Source organism: Lissotriton helveticus, chromosome 5_1 (genome assembly GCF_964261635.1).
Source record: "Lissotriton helveticus chromosome 5_1, aLisHel1.1, whole genome shotgun sequence".
NCBI lineage: Eukaryota > Metazoa > Chordata > Amphibia > Caudata > Salamandridae > Lissotriton > Lissotriton helveticus.
This window is the reverse complement of record NC_136065.1, coordinates 262,009,583-262,025,256: the sequence shown is the minus strand read 5'-3', so window position 1 is coordinate 262,025,256 and position 15,674 is coordinate 262,009,583. Positions and strand designations below refer to the sequence as shown.

The window sequence follows — 15,674 nt, the reverse complement described above, 5'->3', positions numbered from 1 at the left end:
AGAGATCCTATTGCCCCCTGAACCTCTTCCAGAGTAAATTCTTTGTCCAGCTCCTGAGCTGTTGATTCATCTATTTTAGTTAGTTCTGGCCACCTAGCATCTTGGTCTATCAGGCTTGCTTCAAGAGAGTCAGCTTGCTATAAAACTCTTGAAAAACATCAGTGATCTTTTCCAACCCAGTCACAAGCTGACCGTTGCTGGCCTTTATTTCTACAATATTATTCCTTGCACTTTGTTGTCTTGATCACAATGCAAGCAGCCTTCCTGCTGACTCCCCATATTCATACATCTCCCCCCAATATGCCTGGTAGATTTGAGCCAGCCTATCCTGAAAGTAGCTATTGATCTCCGCTTTTCCTAATGCTTGTTTCACCATATGATCCTTAATGGAGTCTTACTGCCCTCCCTTCCTGGTCAATTCTACATGCTCTGCCTCTAATCCTGCTAGTTTTTTATTAACAAGTCACGCTCTTCCTTTTGCTTTTTCCTGCGTTGCCCCACATAGCTGATCGTTTCTCCTCTCTTGGACAGCCACCTGTGGATTGGGGCTCCGACCCAGGTCGCCGGCCTGCCTTCAGGCCCCTGGCATCTCTCCTTGCAAACCGGTATGTCCAGAACCTCCTTTTGCCATGCTATTGTGTCGCTACCCATGAAACTTGGGGGGACCCAAATATTAATTGCAGCCCCCCTTGATTTTCAGACTCCGCCTCCTCTGGATTCTTCCTGGATCGGACGTACCCCATCTCCTTGCACTACTTCATGTTGCTCCGGTCTACACTCATTGATCGGACTTGCCTCGTCTGGGGTGCCTGTTCGTTAGAACTCTTCTAGTTCCTATGTGGTTTCCATCCGGGCCCTCTTTCATCTCCACTTCTCTCTCCTTTGCACATTGCTCCTGGTGAGTGCACATCTTGGTACAATTCTATGTATGTGTGTCGCTTCCCAGCCAAACTCTAACTGGCACTCCTCCTTTTCATTCGCAGCTTCACCCCCTGCACGGTTGGCATTCTTCTCAGTGGTTCAAACCTGGCTTACCCACTGTCACTCTTCTTCTCTTCCTACCCCTCCCTCCCACTACCTTCAGGTATTTCTCTACTGTACCTTTACCATATAGCGCCCGCGCCTTTTCTGTCCTCCTTATTCCCAGATCTTACTTTCCTTTTTCTCTCTCTCTTGTACAGCACCTTCATTCAATAACCTCGTCCTGAAGATGATCCTAAATCACTAGGGTTCGAAACACCTTCGACATACCAGCACAACTTCCGGTGCCTTTTCTACTGTGGTTCTCAAAAATGCTTAAAAATGTGTTCAATTCCTATAAATAATTGACTGTGAGCCACAAGTCCCTCTTATATAATTGTCACTTTTCAACTTTGCGCTGTCGCTGTTTTATCACTTGTCACCTGCGCCGTCCACCTTTGAGTGACACGAGCACCTGCGTGCACAAAGTTTTTGGGTTACCTAAGTATTAATTACTTAGAGTGCTGATATAACTGTACCCAATTCTTCCAAAACCCTTGTTTCATTTGTTTTGCAATTGTCTATTACTCTTCCAAATACATGATGTCTTTGGCACATTTAAACGAACTATGAATTTCCCCACCTTCCTTTCTTCCAATGTTTTGTGCAGGCTTGATAACTAGTCTTCTCAATAATACCGGTTGAGATATTGTCATTTGTTTATTCGTCAATGTATACCAAGCATAGGTAGTGTGATAAAGTAAGTTATGATGTAGACGCATATCTATCCTCAAGACAGAAAAGCATTTCAGTTAACCAGATGCACTGATTGTATCAGTGATTGTTATGAATTTACAACATAACTGTCCTTATAATGAGTTACTAATTAAAATTGACTGAAAATGAATCTCTGGTTTTCTGGTTGTTGAACTTGAAAGCACCTTGCAGGGGTGGGCCAAACGGTTGCACGAGGATGTAGCTACACACTGTGAATAAAGTGTGAAAGAATGCCTTTCATGGCCCTAACTTCCTTTACACAGGTTCATGGAGAATGGTTGAACTTTAGTCAAGCTAAAGAGGGGTGTGAAGACCTGCTGGGAAGAGGCCCCACCCCAGTAGGGAAGGATCCTCTTAACCTTCAGTGCAGTCACACCCTCCCGAGATAGCACTATTGAGTTAATGGTCAGCCACCTCCGGGAAGTAGTGAAAGACTTCAGAATAGCAAAAATAATGAGTTGCAGCTTCAGGTCTTATTTTTTTGTATTAGGCACAACATTCATACTTTCTCTTGCTCATGAATGCACACACACACACACATAGGCACAAGAACAAGCAGATATGCCCACAAAGAGAATTCCTCACATTTTCTTTAAACACCTTCAGAGAATCTCCCGATGCTCTCTCACACACCAAAGCAGACATTCTCTCAAGCAAATGCTCACAGCAGAATTAAAAACGTTGTTTTTAATTCTTACCTCTCACAGCTTTTTTCTTTTTGACTCTCTGCCTGCCTCCTAGACTTCTAGTGCATGCACAACAGCAACTTCACACCTGTGATTTAAGGTGCCTGGTCTCATCGGACCCTATTCTGTTTTTTCAGAACGTGATACTGAGGATGCTAGCACCTGGACACCCTAACGTAATGTAAATGAGCCGCTGCTGAATAATTCAGCATTGGCTCGTCACAGGGCTACAGTGGCTTTTTGGCTGTGGGAGTGGCTTTCAGACAGACTCATCCTCAGCAGCAAAAGTATCACTGAGCCTACCAGTCAGGAGTACCGGTACTCTCCTTGACAACGAAAAAGTGCAGGTACTCAGGAGGCTAAAAAAAAAAGTGCTGGTACTCAGTACCCGTGAGTACCGGCCCATTTAAAGTACTGGTGGTACTTATAGTTATTTATTAGGTACATACTGTGGTTGTAATGGACACCTGGGCTACTGCTTCAGGCACATTAGTGCTCTGACGTTCGCGCTTACCGAACACTATATTAAAAATCCAGTGGCGTAACGAAACTTGAGGGGGCCCCCCTGCAAAGCACAGGGAGGGCCCCCCCCCCCGCGGCCCACCATGCCTCTCCGGCGGCGCGCGGCCCACCATGTACCATTTTGCACTACCACCCTGCGCCCAGGTGCTACCGACAAGTCACTGAATCATACATTAATCATACATGCTGCTACCCAAGTTTATGAATATCGAAAGCTAGTGCGCCAGTCCGTCATGATTTATGAAGTCAAAGTGCTGTTATTTACAATTCAACGCTGTTTTGCCATCACTTTTAAACAAAAGGGATTTTTTTTAAATGAGTCTTATCCATTCTCATCAAAGTTCCAGTTTTGACACAAGGACATTTCTCTATTTTAAACATTTCTCCAGCTTTGCGTATACCATAAACTTTTATCAAAACTTTCAAAGCGCCATTCCCAAGATTTCCCCAGTTCATTATTGCTGCTTCAGTTGCATGCATGTGTTGGTGCCCCACCTCACGCACAGCAGCGCACCTGGAAGGACCTCATCAGCTTAACATTCTGGTTCTGCGCTGGTAAAGCAAAAAAAACCTTGAAACAAACATGCACTCACCAGCATGTAGAGCCCAGCGTCTGTGACCATGGGAACTCGTGGCTGCTCAAGCTTAGATACCTCAAAATCACTTGAGTACCCTTTCCAATGAGATAGGGAAGAAAGCAAGCACTGGCAAATGCCATTGAGTTAGACTTGTGTTTGCTGAAAGGTTTTAACAAGCTTCACTGGCCTACAGCAGGGTTATAGCATGGGCGTCAACAGCTTAAGCTTCCCACCCTAACACGAGGAGCAAGAGCAAGCTAGCAGACAATATGTCCATGCAGTAGAGGTGGAAAGCTTCCTCTCTCACCTTACCCCCCCACACACACACCAGGTACAACGCATATGGCAGCAGTGGAGTGCCCTCTTCCTCACGCACAGAATCTCCTCTCAAAATCAAATAGCTAGTAGTAATGGTACATGCCTCAGTTGTGGTGACAAATGTAATGTTGCAGCGGCGATGCAAGCTTCTCCACTCTCCCCCACAGTGACAGAACTGTTATGAATAGGGCATCCGCCATGCAAGGTTTCCTTCCTCACGACACACGTGCAGCAGAGCAGCAGGTCATGTCTCCCAAAATTGCCCTTCCTACTAACTTTATGTTTGTTGAGTTGACACTGGGGCCGGTCACCCCCCCGTGCTTATTTGAGGGGTCTGTGACTTGCGAGATAGTGTAGCGGGCGCTGCGCTTGCTGCAGAGGGGCCATGCTCAATAAGTGATACATACATGCACTATTTTAATCAGGTGTGTTATTGTGATGGTAGATTCCATCTCCCTCGCCGTTCCGCTTCACATCACTGTGACTGCTACCCACTGTCCCCCAACACTCCAAGCCTCTCACCATTGCTGACTTGGGAACCCACAGAACAGATAACGAAACTCTCTAAAGAACTGACCCTTCTCTTCCAAACAGACCCAGCCTCGGGTGGGATTAAGACATCTTGAAGTTGACTCCCCCTCCACCTCGCGATCTCTCATCCTCGGCGCCCGCCCCTCCTCCGCCCCCCTCTCTCGTAATATAAATCCCCACTTTGTTCTTGCCAACGTTGGCTTTCAATCAGCGTAATTGGATTGATGGATTCGTCTTATAAATATCAGCATCCGCATCGCAAGACTACAGCTCTCGGAGCTAGCCAAGCAAGGGGACGCCGACGAGAGACGTAAAATGCCATTTCACAGTGTCTAATATTAGACATCCATACCAGATGCAGGGAGTCGGGACAGCACCCCCAAGGTCAAAATACTTTGTTATATTACTGTTTGGACAGTGGACTTTGGAACTAAGAAGAGTGGAGTGGACTCCTGGAGGCCCCGCCGGTGACGGACTTACTTCGAGTTCAGTTTACTGTTGGGACGGACAGTCCTGAGCGTGGGCGGGCCTGGCTTCCTTTGTCTTCGTTCTCTATTCTTGACTATGCGCGCCCCTGATGCCACACGCCACACCTTACTCTACGCGCATTTTGCGTGTGACAGTGAGCTCGTTGTTGTTGTTGCGCAATGCGCATGTGTTGTACCCCTGGGGCTGCTGCCTAAAAAGATAAGAAACTGGTACCCTGGTTCTATGGTTTATATTCTTGGTTGTAATAATAGGAAATAAGGACAAAATATCCCCTATTTAGTGTTCATATTACTGTGACCACAATTTATATATTTTTCATACAATCTCATGTCTCGTCATGAACCACAACACGCCTTAGAATTACACTGAATGATTTTTTATTTTTGAATTTTATCAAAAGAAAGGATTTTTTATATTATATTTTCAATTTCAAACACATTTGTATATACATATATTCTTCATATATATACCAGAAAAGCCCTTCGTTTCTAAATTAGGATGTCTCACTGAAAAAATAAACCCGACATTCCTATAGAGATCAAACAGACTTCTGTGAGGGAACAACAGGTATGTATTATTCAAACCCAGTATCTTTTTAAATCCCCAAACAAATTATTTAAACTAATCAATTTTTTTTTATCTGGTGTCTCTTTCAAGTCGACGCGTTTCAGCCAATCAATTCTGGCCTCTTCAGGACTAGGGCTATTCGTAATCCATCTCTACAAGTAAGAAAAAATTAAAAAAGGGTGGAGAGGACAGACATCATTTAAGGTTCCCACAAATTAATAACACAGGTACCTATCTACATATCTACATATCAACATTTTGTATGTGCACACTTTTTTTGTATATTATTCCTGTGAGCAGACTGACCATTGTGCCCAATAATTGTTACACAAGGACCTGAGGAAATCCTCTTTCCATAAGGGTAACTCGTTTTTACCTTCCTAATAATCTGCATTTTAGTTGTTAACACCAACTATATTCATTATTTCTATATCTTTTTTTATATATATGTCCAGTTTAAGTTATATTGTTAGCATCATAAATACTGGGTTAAAGGTCATCTGAGGCCGGGAGTCTTCTTCATGTTAACTCTGGTTTCCTCTTTTTTTCTAATCTTGGTTTTTATCTATGTAAAGAGTGTATGTTGTAATGTATTTATTACAGGGAACTACCCATGTTTAATACTTGCAAACAATCACAGTCCTAGCTGATCTGTTCCTTACCAAGTTCGTGAATTTAGTTAATGCGCTGCCGGTACCTGGATGGTATAAATCTCTCCCCGACAGCGTCTGAAAAAGAGGTCATGAACAATGCCTCAGTCAGCCTATTAAATGAATTACCGGACGGATATCTAAAAAGTCCGGAGTTCATATCTCGCGCTTATAACAATAAGGGGACAAACTTACTTTGCTTATAGCCGACCGCCTCTTCGTTTTTAAACTCAATTTGTACATTCAAACGTGCACTCGACCCAGCTGGTGTGGCCTTGCTTTATCCCCGGAGTCTGTAAAGATACAATAACACACCCCGCGCTCGTCAGCTTCACAGCTTGGAGGCCAATGCTGCCGAGAAAATAAACAGTGGCTAAAAGAACACTTACGTTTCTCTGCTTTATATGTGTGTCTCTTCCTGCACAGGCGATGTACTCGTCGTTTTGGCTGCTTTGTTTATATGCTCCCCGCCTCTATGTTTCAGAGACATTAAAAACGGACTACTCTTTACCGGGATGCTTAAGCTAACATTGAGAAAGGACTCTATGTTCCATGTACTTCCTAGCTGAAAGTATAAACACAAAGGAGGGACTATATCTTGTCAACTGTTATCCACTTAAAATGGTGCTTAGAAATAGTGGTATTTTACCCTTGGTGTAAACAGTTCCAAACCCGTGTAATTACATATTTACAGTCTTAAGTAGTCAGTCGCTCCTCACATTCTAAATAATACATTAATTTTTCTATCTTAGTAGTATCATTGCATGTTACATCAAGGAACAGAACTACAGTGCATTACATTTTCAATTCATCTCATCATTATAATAAAGACCAAATTTCATCTTTTTCATTTAAACCTGTAACTGCTGTTTTGTATTTTTCGATCAGTCTTGCTTCTAATCTATTCAGTTTGGATTCAATCTCTTCTGGTCTTGTTTTCTCAAGTACACAAAGCACTGACCAGATTATGTCATCCTCTGAATGTCGATGGGTTTCAAAATGCTGGACTAAAGGGGCCCCTGAAGTTTTACACTTGATTCGTGATTTGTGTTGCAGGATGCGTTTCTTGACCAACTGGGTGGTTTGCCCAATATATGTCTTTTTGCAGGGACAAGTAATACAATAAATTGTGTTTCTTGTATTGCAATTGGAATAGCTTCTCTGATGATGAGTGGACCCATTAATCTCAATTTCTTTCGAATCCGATGTCAAAGTACATGCCACGCAATTTAAACACCTATAGTGGCCAATAATAGGGGGTAGTTTCAACATTCCTCTCAAATCAGTGACTTTTTTGTCCTCTTTTCTTTCGGCTCTCACAAGCATTTGTCGTATATTTTTGCCTTTTTTAAAAGCAAAAAGTGTTTTTTGGATTCCTAGATGTTCTATGATTTTCCAGTGTTTTTAGATAATCTTTTTTATTTTATGAGCTTTAGGGTCAAATGTCAATACGCATGTTAAGGGAGATTCTTTTTCTGTTATCTTTGGTGTTAATAGATTTTCCCTCGGGGTAAACCACGCTCTTTTTAGGGCATTTTTTACTAATTTCCGTGGATAACCTCTGTTAACCAATTTTTCTTTCAATAGTTCTGCACTCGCGAAATAGTCTTCTTTCCTACTGGAATTTCTTTTTATCCTCAGAAATTGCCCATACGGCAAATTTTCTTTTAAGGTTCTGGGATGACAGCTGGAGAAATGTAGCAACGTGTTGCGGTCTGTGGGTTTCGTATATAGACTAACTTCTAGTTCTCCATCATTGGCCTGTACATAAACATCTAGAAAGTTCAATTTCTTTTGGTGATGTGCCATAGTGAAGTTAAATTCCAATGTACGGGAATTGAGCCAATTGTGAAAGTCCTGTAATCGGGTGACATTTCCCTCCCAAATTAAGAAAATATCGTCTATAAAGCGACACCATATTTTTATACAGCTTTTGAAAGGATTGGTGTCGCTATAGATTAATTTATTTTCAAATTCGGACATCACCAGGTTTGCTATTTCCGGTGAAAAGCTGCATCCCATCGCCACTCCTGATGTTTGTAAATAGAGTTGACCTTTGAAATTAAAGAAATTGTTTTTTAAACAGATAGTGGCCAAAGCTACAATGAATTCTGTAGGGACTTGATGTGGTCTCTCTCTTGCATTTAGTACACTTGTCATCACCGCTATTGCTTCATCTTGCGGTATATTTGTATACAGCGATTCTATATCAAATGACCCTAGCAATTGCATCTCTTCGTTAAACGGTAATTTTTCAATTTTAGATATGAAGTCCATAGTGTCTCTTATATATGATTTTGTTTGTTTGACAATTGGAATTAGAAAAAAATCTATATATTTGGCCAAGGGTTCTAATAAAGACCCACAGGCCGACACTATGGGCCTTCCCGGGGGGTTTATTGTTGACTTGTGCACCTTTGGCAGTACATAAATGTTAGGTGTTTTATTATCTTCTGTATTTAAGAAGTCGAATTCTTTTTTGCACAACCAACCTTGATCTAGGCCCTCTTTGGTGATAGCGAAGATTTTTTCTTTTAGCCCTACTGTAGGGTTGGTCTCTAATTTTCTATAATGTGTCTGATTAGACAACTGTCTATTTACTTCTTGGTCATATTTAACCACATCCCACAACACAATTCCGCCTCCTTTATCCGCGGGCTTTATAATTAAAGCCGCATTTTGTGATAGATTTTTTAGGGCTATTTTTTCCATTTTACTGCAATTGGCATTATAAAAGGTTTTTTTGGACTGCAAATCATCAAGTTCACGCAAAACTACATCTTCAAATACTAGGATATCTGGTGGAAGTAACACACTTTCTGGTAGAAATTTTGATTTATTTTTCAAACCACTAATATTTGTTGTTTCTTGGGCTTCTCTTTCCAGGAAAAAAGCCTGAAGTCTAATTTTCCTAAGGAAAGTCAATATTTCTTTTTTAGTTTCTATAGGGTTCTGTAGGTTTGTTGGTACAAATGATAACCCCTTACTTAGGATCGCTATCTCTGTTTCAGTCGGAGTATACTCTGACAAGTTGTAAATAGGCATCAGGTTTCTTTCATTATTTATCAAGCTTAACGTCTCTAAGTTTTCTTCCTTGTCCTGAAGGGTTCTGTCTCCTGGTTCTGGTATTGTTCCTGCTGTGGATACATCCCCTGTGGTTGGGGCATCCTCATTTTCTGGTTGAGCCCTCTCCATCTGCCACCCCCTCCCCTTGGTCGAAACCTGCCTCTGCCTAAAAAAGGAGGATAGGGTATTGGGTATTGGGTGTATTGGGCGTATGGATAAAAGCCACTGTATGCCCCTTGGTCAGAATCTGATGAACTGTCGGAGAAGGTGATACATTTATTTCTAGATCTGCCTCTGTATTGCAAGTTAAGCGCACTTGGGTTGTTATTCACAAAGAAATCCTCTTTTAGATATGGATATACCTCTTCTAATTTAAAGTTCTTAATATCCTTGCCTACTTTAGTGATTTTCAAATTTGGCATTGGTCACCACTCACCAGCCAGCCCTGCCCCCGCCCCCCACGAGCATACGCGGCGGTGGAAAGTGAAAGTCTCTCGAACTGTCGTGAACAAAAAGTGTGTGCGCGCTGGCTGCGCCCGCGCGCATCCACCCCGTCCCTGCTGCGGCCCTGCCGCCGCCATTTCATAGATTCGAGACGAGTGGCTGCTGCCTGCTGGCAGTGGACTGATAACAATAACTGCAGTGCTCACAACAGTCAAAAGTGCCTCACTCTCAGACACTCACACCTCCCCCCCTCCCTCCACACACACACACACACACCAGCACCAGGTACAACGCAGATGGGGCAGCGCAGTCAGTGCCCTCTTACTCATCTCCTCTCAAAATAGCTAGTAGTATGGTACCTGCATGCCTGAGGAGAGCCGGAGGCCTCAGTCAGTGGCGCCCGGTGACAAATAATAATAATAATCCACATTTGCACAATCACCCGTAAGGGTCTCTAGGCGCTGGGGGCCATCGGGAAGATTAAGCAAGCTATTGCCCAGAGTCACATGGTGCTGGGCTGACCTGCCGCCGGAGCCGGGGATCGAACCGTGATCCCCAGATTCCAACGTCAGTCGCCCTGGCCGCGGCGCCACACCTCTCCCACAAGTAATGTAGCAAGTCGCAGCGGCGATCCAAGCTTCGTTCTCAGAGTCTCAGACTCTCACTCTCCCCCACAGAACTGTTATGAGAATAGCCTTCTGGCTTCCAATCCTCAGTCACAACACACGTGCAGCAGCAGAGAGCAGCACCAGCAGGCCAGGTCATGTCTCCCTCCAAAATTGCCCTTCCTTCCTACCATCTGTGTAATGTTTCTTGACTGTGGGCCAGGGGCAAATTCAAAATACATGATGTTTGGCCTCCTTCTTGCATCCTGCCCCTTGCCTTAACCTAGTTCACCCTCAGATCTTCTTCTTGTATCCAGCCCCTGCTTTTGACCCAGTCTACCCTGGCACCCTCCTTCTTGCATGATGCCCACTCCCCTTCACCCAGTTCACCCTGAACTCCTTCCTGCCTCCTGCCCTCTCCTCCTAACCCAGTCCACCACGAACCCCTCCTTCTTCCACTCCCCTTCTTCTAAACCAGCCCCTCCCTCATACTTGCATTCTCCCCTCTTCAGAATTTACTTCATCATCAACCCTCTACTTGCATCCTGACCCTGGCCAGTCCACCCAAACCACCCCCTTCTTGCATCCTTTCCCTTCTCCTTGACCCAGGCCACCATAACCCCCATCTTCTTGCGTCCTTCCCCCTACAGTCCACCCGAACCCTTCCTCCTTGCATTCCCCTCCTTTTAGCACAACCCCTCCCTCATAGTTTACTTCACCTCATCCCTCCTCTTGCATCCTGGACAAGGGGCCAAGATGACAATGGCCTACATGCTGAGCAACTAAAAAAAACATTAAGGCTCCTTTCTGTCACAAAATTATTCGAGCCCTCCAGCGCAGGAGCACCTGAAAAGCAGCAAAGCCCCTGCTATTACTAACCTACTTAGCCCTCCCCAGCCCTGCAGCTTAGGAGCACATGAACAGAGGTAAGGCCCCTGCAATTAGTAAATGAATCAGCCCTCCAGGCCTCAGGGCAATGTCCTGGCAGGGGAGCACAAAACACAGCTGCTGGGTCATCCAAGGTAGCCAAGTAGCCAGGGGGAGGCTGAGGTGAAGATGGTGCCTGAGTGCCAAACATCACCTGGCCCACACAGGGAGACCCATTCTTCCTCGCCCACTATGCCCTGAATGTGAAGGGCTGTGGGCGAGGTGTTAAGAGTAACACTGTTTCTGGGCTACGTGGGCCCCAGGGGGGCCGAGGTGAAAACGGCTCAAAGGCCTGAGCAACACCTGGCCCCCAGGGAGGCCGATTCTTGCCAGCAATCACCCCTCCCCAGCCCAGCCTCAGCGTGATTGCTTGGCAGGGCAGGGGGTGAAGGAGAGGCCACAGCTGATGATCGCTGTACGGCGCACAGCGAGGCTGCTTTCATTTCTCTTTCTGTTTCCGTGCCCTCTGTGGGCCGGTTTTATTTTCTCCCCTTTCCTAGTCCACTCTCTGTGGACTGGGAAAGGGGAGAAAAAACCGGCCCACAGAGGGCACTGAGACACCGGCCCTTCGGCCGATGCCCGAATGCCCGCCTTGCCAATCCGCCCCTGTATCACAGTATATCAGAAGAGTGGACTAACTTGGACCCTGCAGGCCCTGCCGGTGCGACTTACTTCGGAGTTAGGACAGTCTCACAGTCGAGAGGCTGAGCGTGGGCGGGTCTGGCTTTCCTTTGTCTTCGATTCGAATCGAAGTTCGTTGTTCTCTGTCTTCTTCCGCCGGCGATTATTGCGCATGACAGACAGTGTTGTACCCCTGGGCCCGGTGCCGGCTGCCTGGCATTGGTACGCACTCGCCAGCCCTCCCCCCCTCGAGTGGCACTGGCAGTGGCGGAAATAAATTAATAACTGCTAGTGCCTCACTCACACTCAGACACTCACAACCCGGCCGGGGCCCCCACCCACCATTTCGGACTTGCTCTCTCTGGGCCCGGGGTGGGGGCCCCGCACCATTTCGAAGACTCCTCTCTCCCAGGGGCCCCGGCCGGGCCCCGCACCACCATTTTCAAAAACTCAGGGGCCCGGCCGGGGCCCGCACTGCTCACCATTTTAGAGCCTACACACAGAGTATTGTATGACGTCAGTAGGGGCCGGCCGGGGCCCCCCGGAGCGCGAGGCCCCCCCGCAAAGCGGGGGCTGCGGGGGCTTGTGTTACACCCCTGTAAAAATCATATTTATAAACTATTATGTTAATTTAATAATCCAAATGTTTGAATAATGTGGATTCTGAAGCGAATTTTTAAAGTTTTTGTATCTGCTTACGTCGAGTATGTGGTATAGAATTTTATTATTGTGGTTTTATGTCCCTTGTCCCAAAATTAACTGTTTGTTGTTGTTGATATTAATTCATTCATACTCAAAATAATGAGTTAATATTAAAACCAATGGGCAACATTATCAGCAACGTCCACTTTCTGCATTTCAGTAATTCTTCTCAGGCAACAAAAAGTAAGTGCTGCAGAAGTTATACAACACCCCAGTAGACTACACTTAGCACCCATTGTGAATGTGTTGGCCACTGGGTGATGTGCACGGCATTGTTTTTATTATGTGAGCGTATTTCATGTAGAGCTCCTCACAGAATTTACCTATAGTTAACTGAGTTATTCTTTTATATGTGTTTATGCAGCAGATCCTTTATTTGTGTGATTGGTGTTGCTGTGGCCTATTTTGGTGTATGTATCTATTTCCGAGTACAGATGCAATACTTGCACCACACATGCAACATTCTAACTGTTAGATTGTTAATTTTGTTGATCATTCAGATACTTTTTGTTGCAGGTGGCAAAAGAAAAAAACCTTTGCAACAAAAGATATTGCGAGCTACAGATTTCTGAACGAAGACATTATGCGAAATACACTTAATGCACTTACGGCCAGATTCATCAAACCAAAATCCGCTCGCAAAGGGCCAGATTCTGAGAATCTGGCCCTTTGCGAGCGGTATTTTTGCATTTGGGATGCATCATCCCAAATGCAAAAATTCGCAATTTTAAAAATCGCTACATTGTGATTATTTGCATTTAAGGAATCTCAATTTGAGATTCCTTAAATGCAATGCATGAACCATTTAATAATTGCGAATTCGCAATCTGGGGCCGCTATTTACCGCAAAGTCTAACTACGTGGTAAATAGCAAAAACTTAGAAAAATGCACTTTAGTGCATTTTTCTAAGTTGTATGTTACGCACACACATGTCCTTGGGACATGTGTGTGCGCAACAGCAGTGTACATCACCATTTCAGGGGTGCAACAGGGTGTCCTTTGGACACCCTGGCACCCTTGAAATTGCTTCCTTATTTGCGATTCGCTAATTGCTAATTGCAAATAAGGAATGACTCCCCATTCATGGGGAATGAATGAGAAAGCCATTCCTTATTTGCGATTAGCAATTAGCGAATCGCATATAAGGAAGCAGTAGAAATCGCTAAAAATATTGTGATTTCTACATGCATCCCGTTTTGCGAGTCTTTAACAGCGAATCCTTAAAATTCGCTATTAAGGACTCGTAAAACAGGACTTTGATGAATCTGGGGGTTAGTTCTATTGTGACCTACGTATACCCCATGTAAATAAAACTATGTGACTTTGCACACCACTAGCGATAAGTACTTGATCTTTAAAGTTTATGGATTTTCTGTTAATATTCTGAGTGATTTGTAGTAAAAGTACATTGATTTTTTAGCATCAGGGGCCAGATGTACAAAGCATATTCTATTTGTGACTGGAAAAATGATTTTTCAGGTGTACAAAATGTAAAATGGGATTCGGTAACTTATTACTGAATCTCATTTTGCATTTACAATATAGTTGGAAAGGGCCTGTTTAGGGCGTCGCTTCCGAATACCTAATCAGTATGATGAGTAATACTGTTTTGCGACCTATTTCCGGTCTCAAAACAGTAATACTTTACCACCAGTTTAATACTGGTGGTAACTCATTCACAAAGGGGAAGGAGTCCCTAAGGGTCTCCTTCCCCTTTGAGAATGTCAATAAAAAATATTTTTTAAGAGCAGGTAGAGGTCCCAAAGACTTAATTTTTTTCTTTTTAAACCCATCCCGTTTCACTTTAAGGAAAGCGGGCTGCTATTAAAAAAAATGTCTTTATGAAAAAGCAATCACAGACATGGTGGTCTGCTGAACTCAGCAGATAACCATCCATGTGGTGGCTGTGATTCCTGATGGGTTGCGAACTGTGACCTACTTCATTAATATTCACGAGGTAGGTCTATTTGCAACACACAAGGAATCCCTTAGGAATACTGTATTCCTAGTGTTTTAACATCTGGCCAGATGTCTTATCTTGGAGATTGACCTGCCGTTCAGCGTTGGTGTTTTAAACTGTCTTTGCCAAAACTTTTTTTCAGGATAGCAGCCTGTTTTTTAACTGTAGGTTTCTCACTGATGTGAAACCCCTTTTGATTGACGCACCATGCATATTAGAATATGCCAAACACCAGCGCTATTTAACACTGTGCAGCACAAATAAATATTTTTGTACATTCTAAGACATGAGTTTAATGTCCTCTGAGCGTATAACTGGGCTACTTAAAAGTCAGTGTTAGCACAGTGGTAGAACACATAGATCACGTTTTAGGAAAAACCAGGTGTCATGTGGTTCCCAAGGATCTGAAAATGGCTCCTTAAATCCTCAGAATGTGTATTGATTTTCTGAAGCACAAGAGGCTTCTAAACTTCCATAGATCGGCCAGGATCGACCAGGAAAACAGACATGCAGAGGAGTCTGCAGTATTGTGAAAGTTGAAACATTCATTGATCAACTGTAACCTCTATTACCACATTTACTGAAATTATGGGTTTGACAGTGAACAGCGCACTCCTGCAGTTTTCCCAGTTACAGTTCAGCAAGTCAAACCTGCTCTGTTGCAATTTATCAATGGGGAAAAAAGCTAAGTAATTACTGAGCTATATGGATTTTGGAACAGTAAAACCCAGGATTTGCATGCTTTTCCACATTATTTGGGAAAAGCTCTTAAATGGTATTTGTTGGACCTGACCCTTTTTTGCAGGGTTATCACTCAACTGTTTGCCTTTTTCCTCCTATTTTGTCTCACCTTTTTTTATTGGTTTTAGGACTCTGGCCACTTTACCACTGCTAACGAGTGCTAAAGTGCATATTCTCTGTGCTTAAATTGTAACAGTGATTGGTTTATCCATGACTGGCATATTTGAATTACTGGTATGTCCCTAGTAAAGTGACTTATTAAAGGACCCTGCATCACTGATTGTGCCACCCACATGAGTAGCCCTGCAAACATGTCTCAGGCCTGCCATTGCGGTGTTTGTGTGTCCAGTTTTAAGCTGCCATGTTGACTTGGCAAGTGCTCCTACTTGCCAGTCCCCAAACCTCCCTTCTCTGACATGTAAGACACCCCATGGGCAGTGTGCAATGTATGTGAATAGTACGATGTGCTGGTGTGTTTTTGCATGTCCTGATGGTGAAATTATGCCAATTTCATTTCTCATTATTGCAA

General features: G+C 44.0%; 1 protein-coding gene and 1 long non-coding RNA gene across 5 annotated transcripts in view; one reads left to right on the top strand and one right to left on the bottom strand.

The window, feature by feature from the left end:
• GRIN1 (glutamate ionotropic receptor NMDA type subunit 1) overlaps positions 1-15,674 on the top strand; it is a 778,837-nt gene that overhangs the window by 73,490 nt on the left and 689,673 nt on the right. The gene's annotated exons all lie outside the window — the stretch shown is intronic.
• On the bottom strand, positions 5,250-6,526 carry LOC144753094 (uncharacterized). Its single transcript, XR_013594196.1, has 4 exons — positions 6,468-6,526; positions 6,274-6,371; positions 6,091-6,156; positions 5,250-5,580 (listed from the first exon to the last, which is right to left on the bottom strand). It is a non-coding gene; the product is annotated as an uncharacterized LOC144753094 (long non-coding RNA).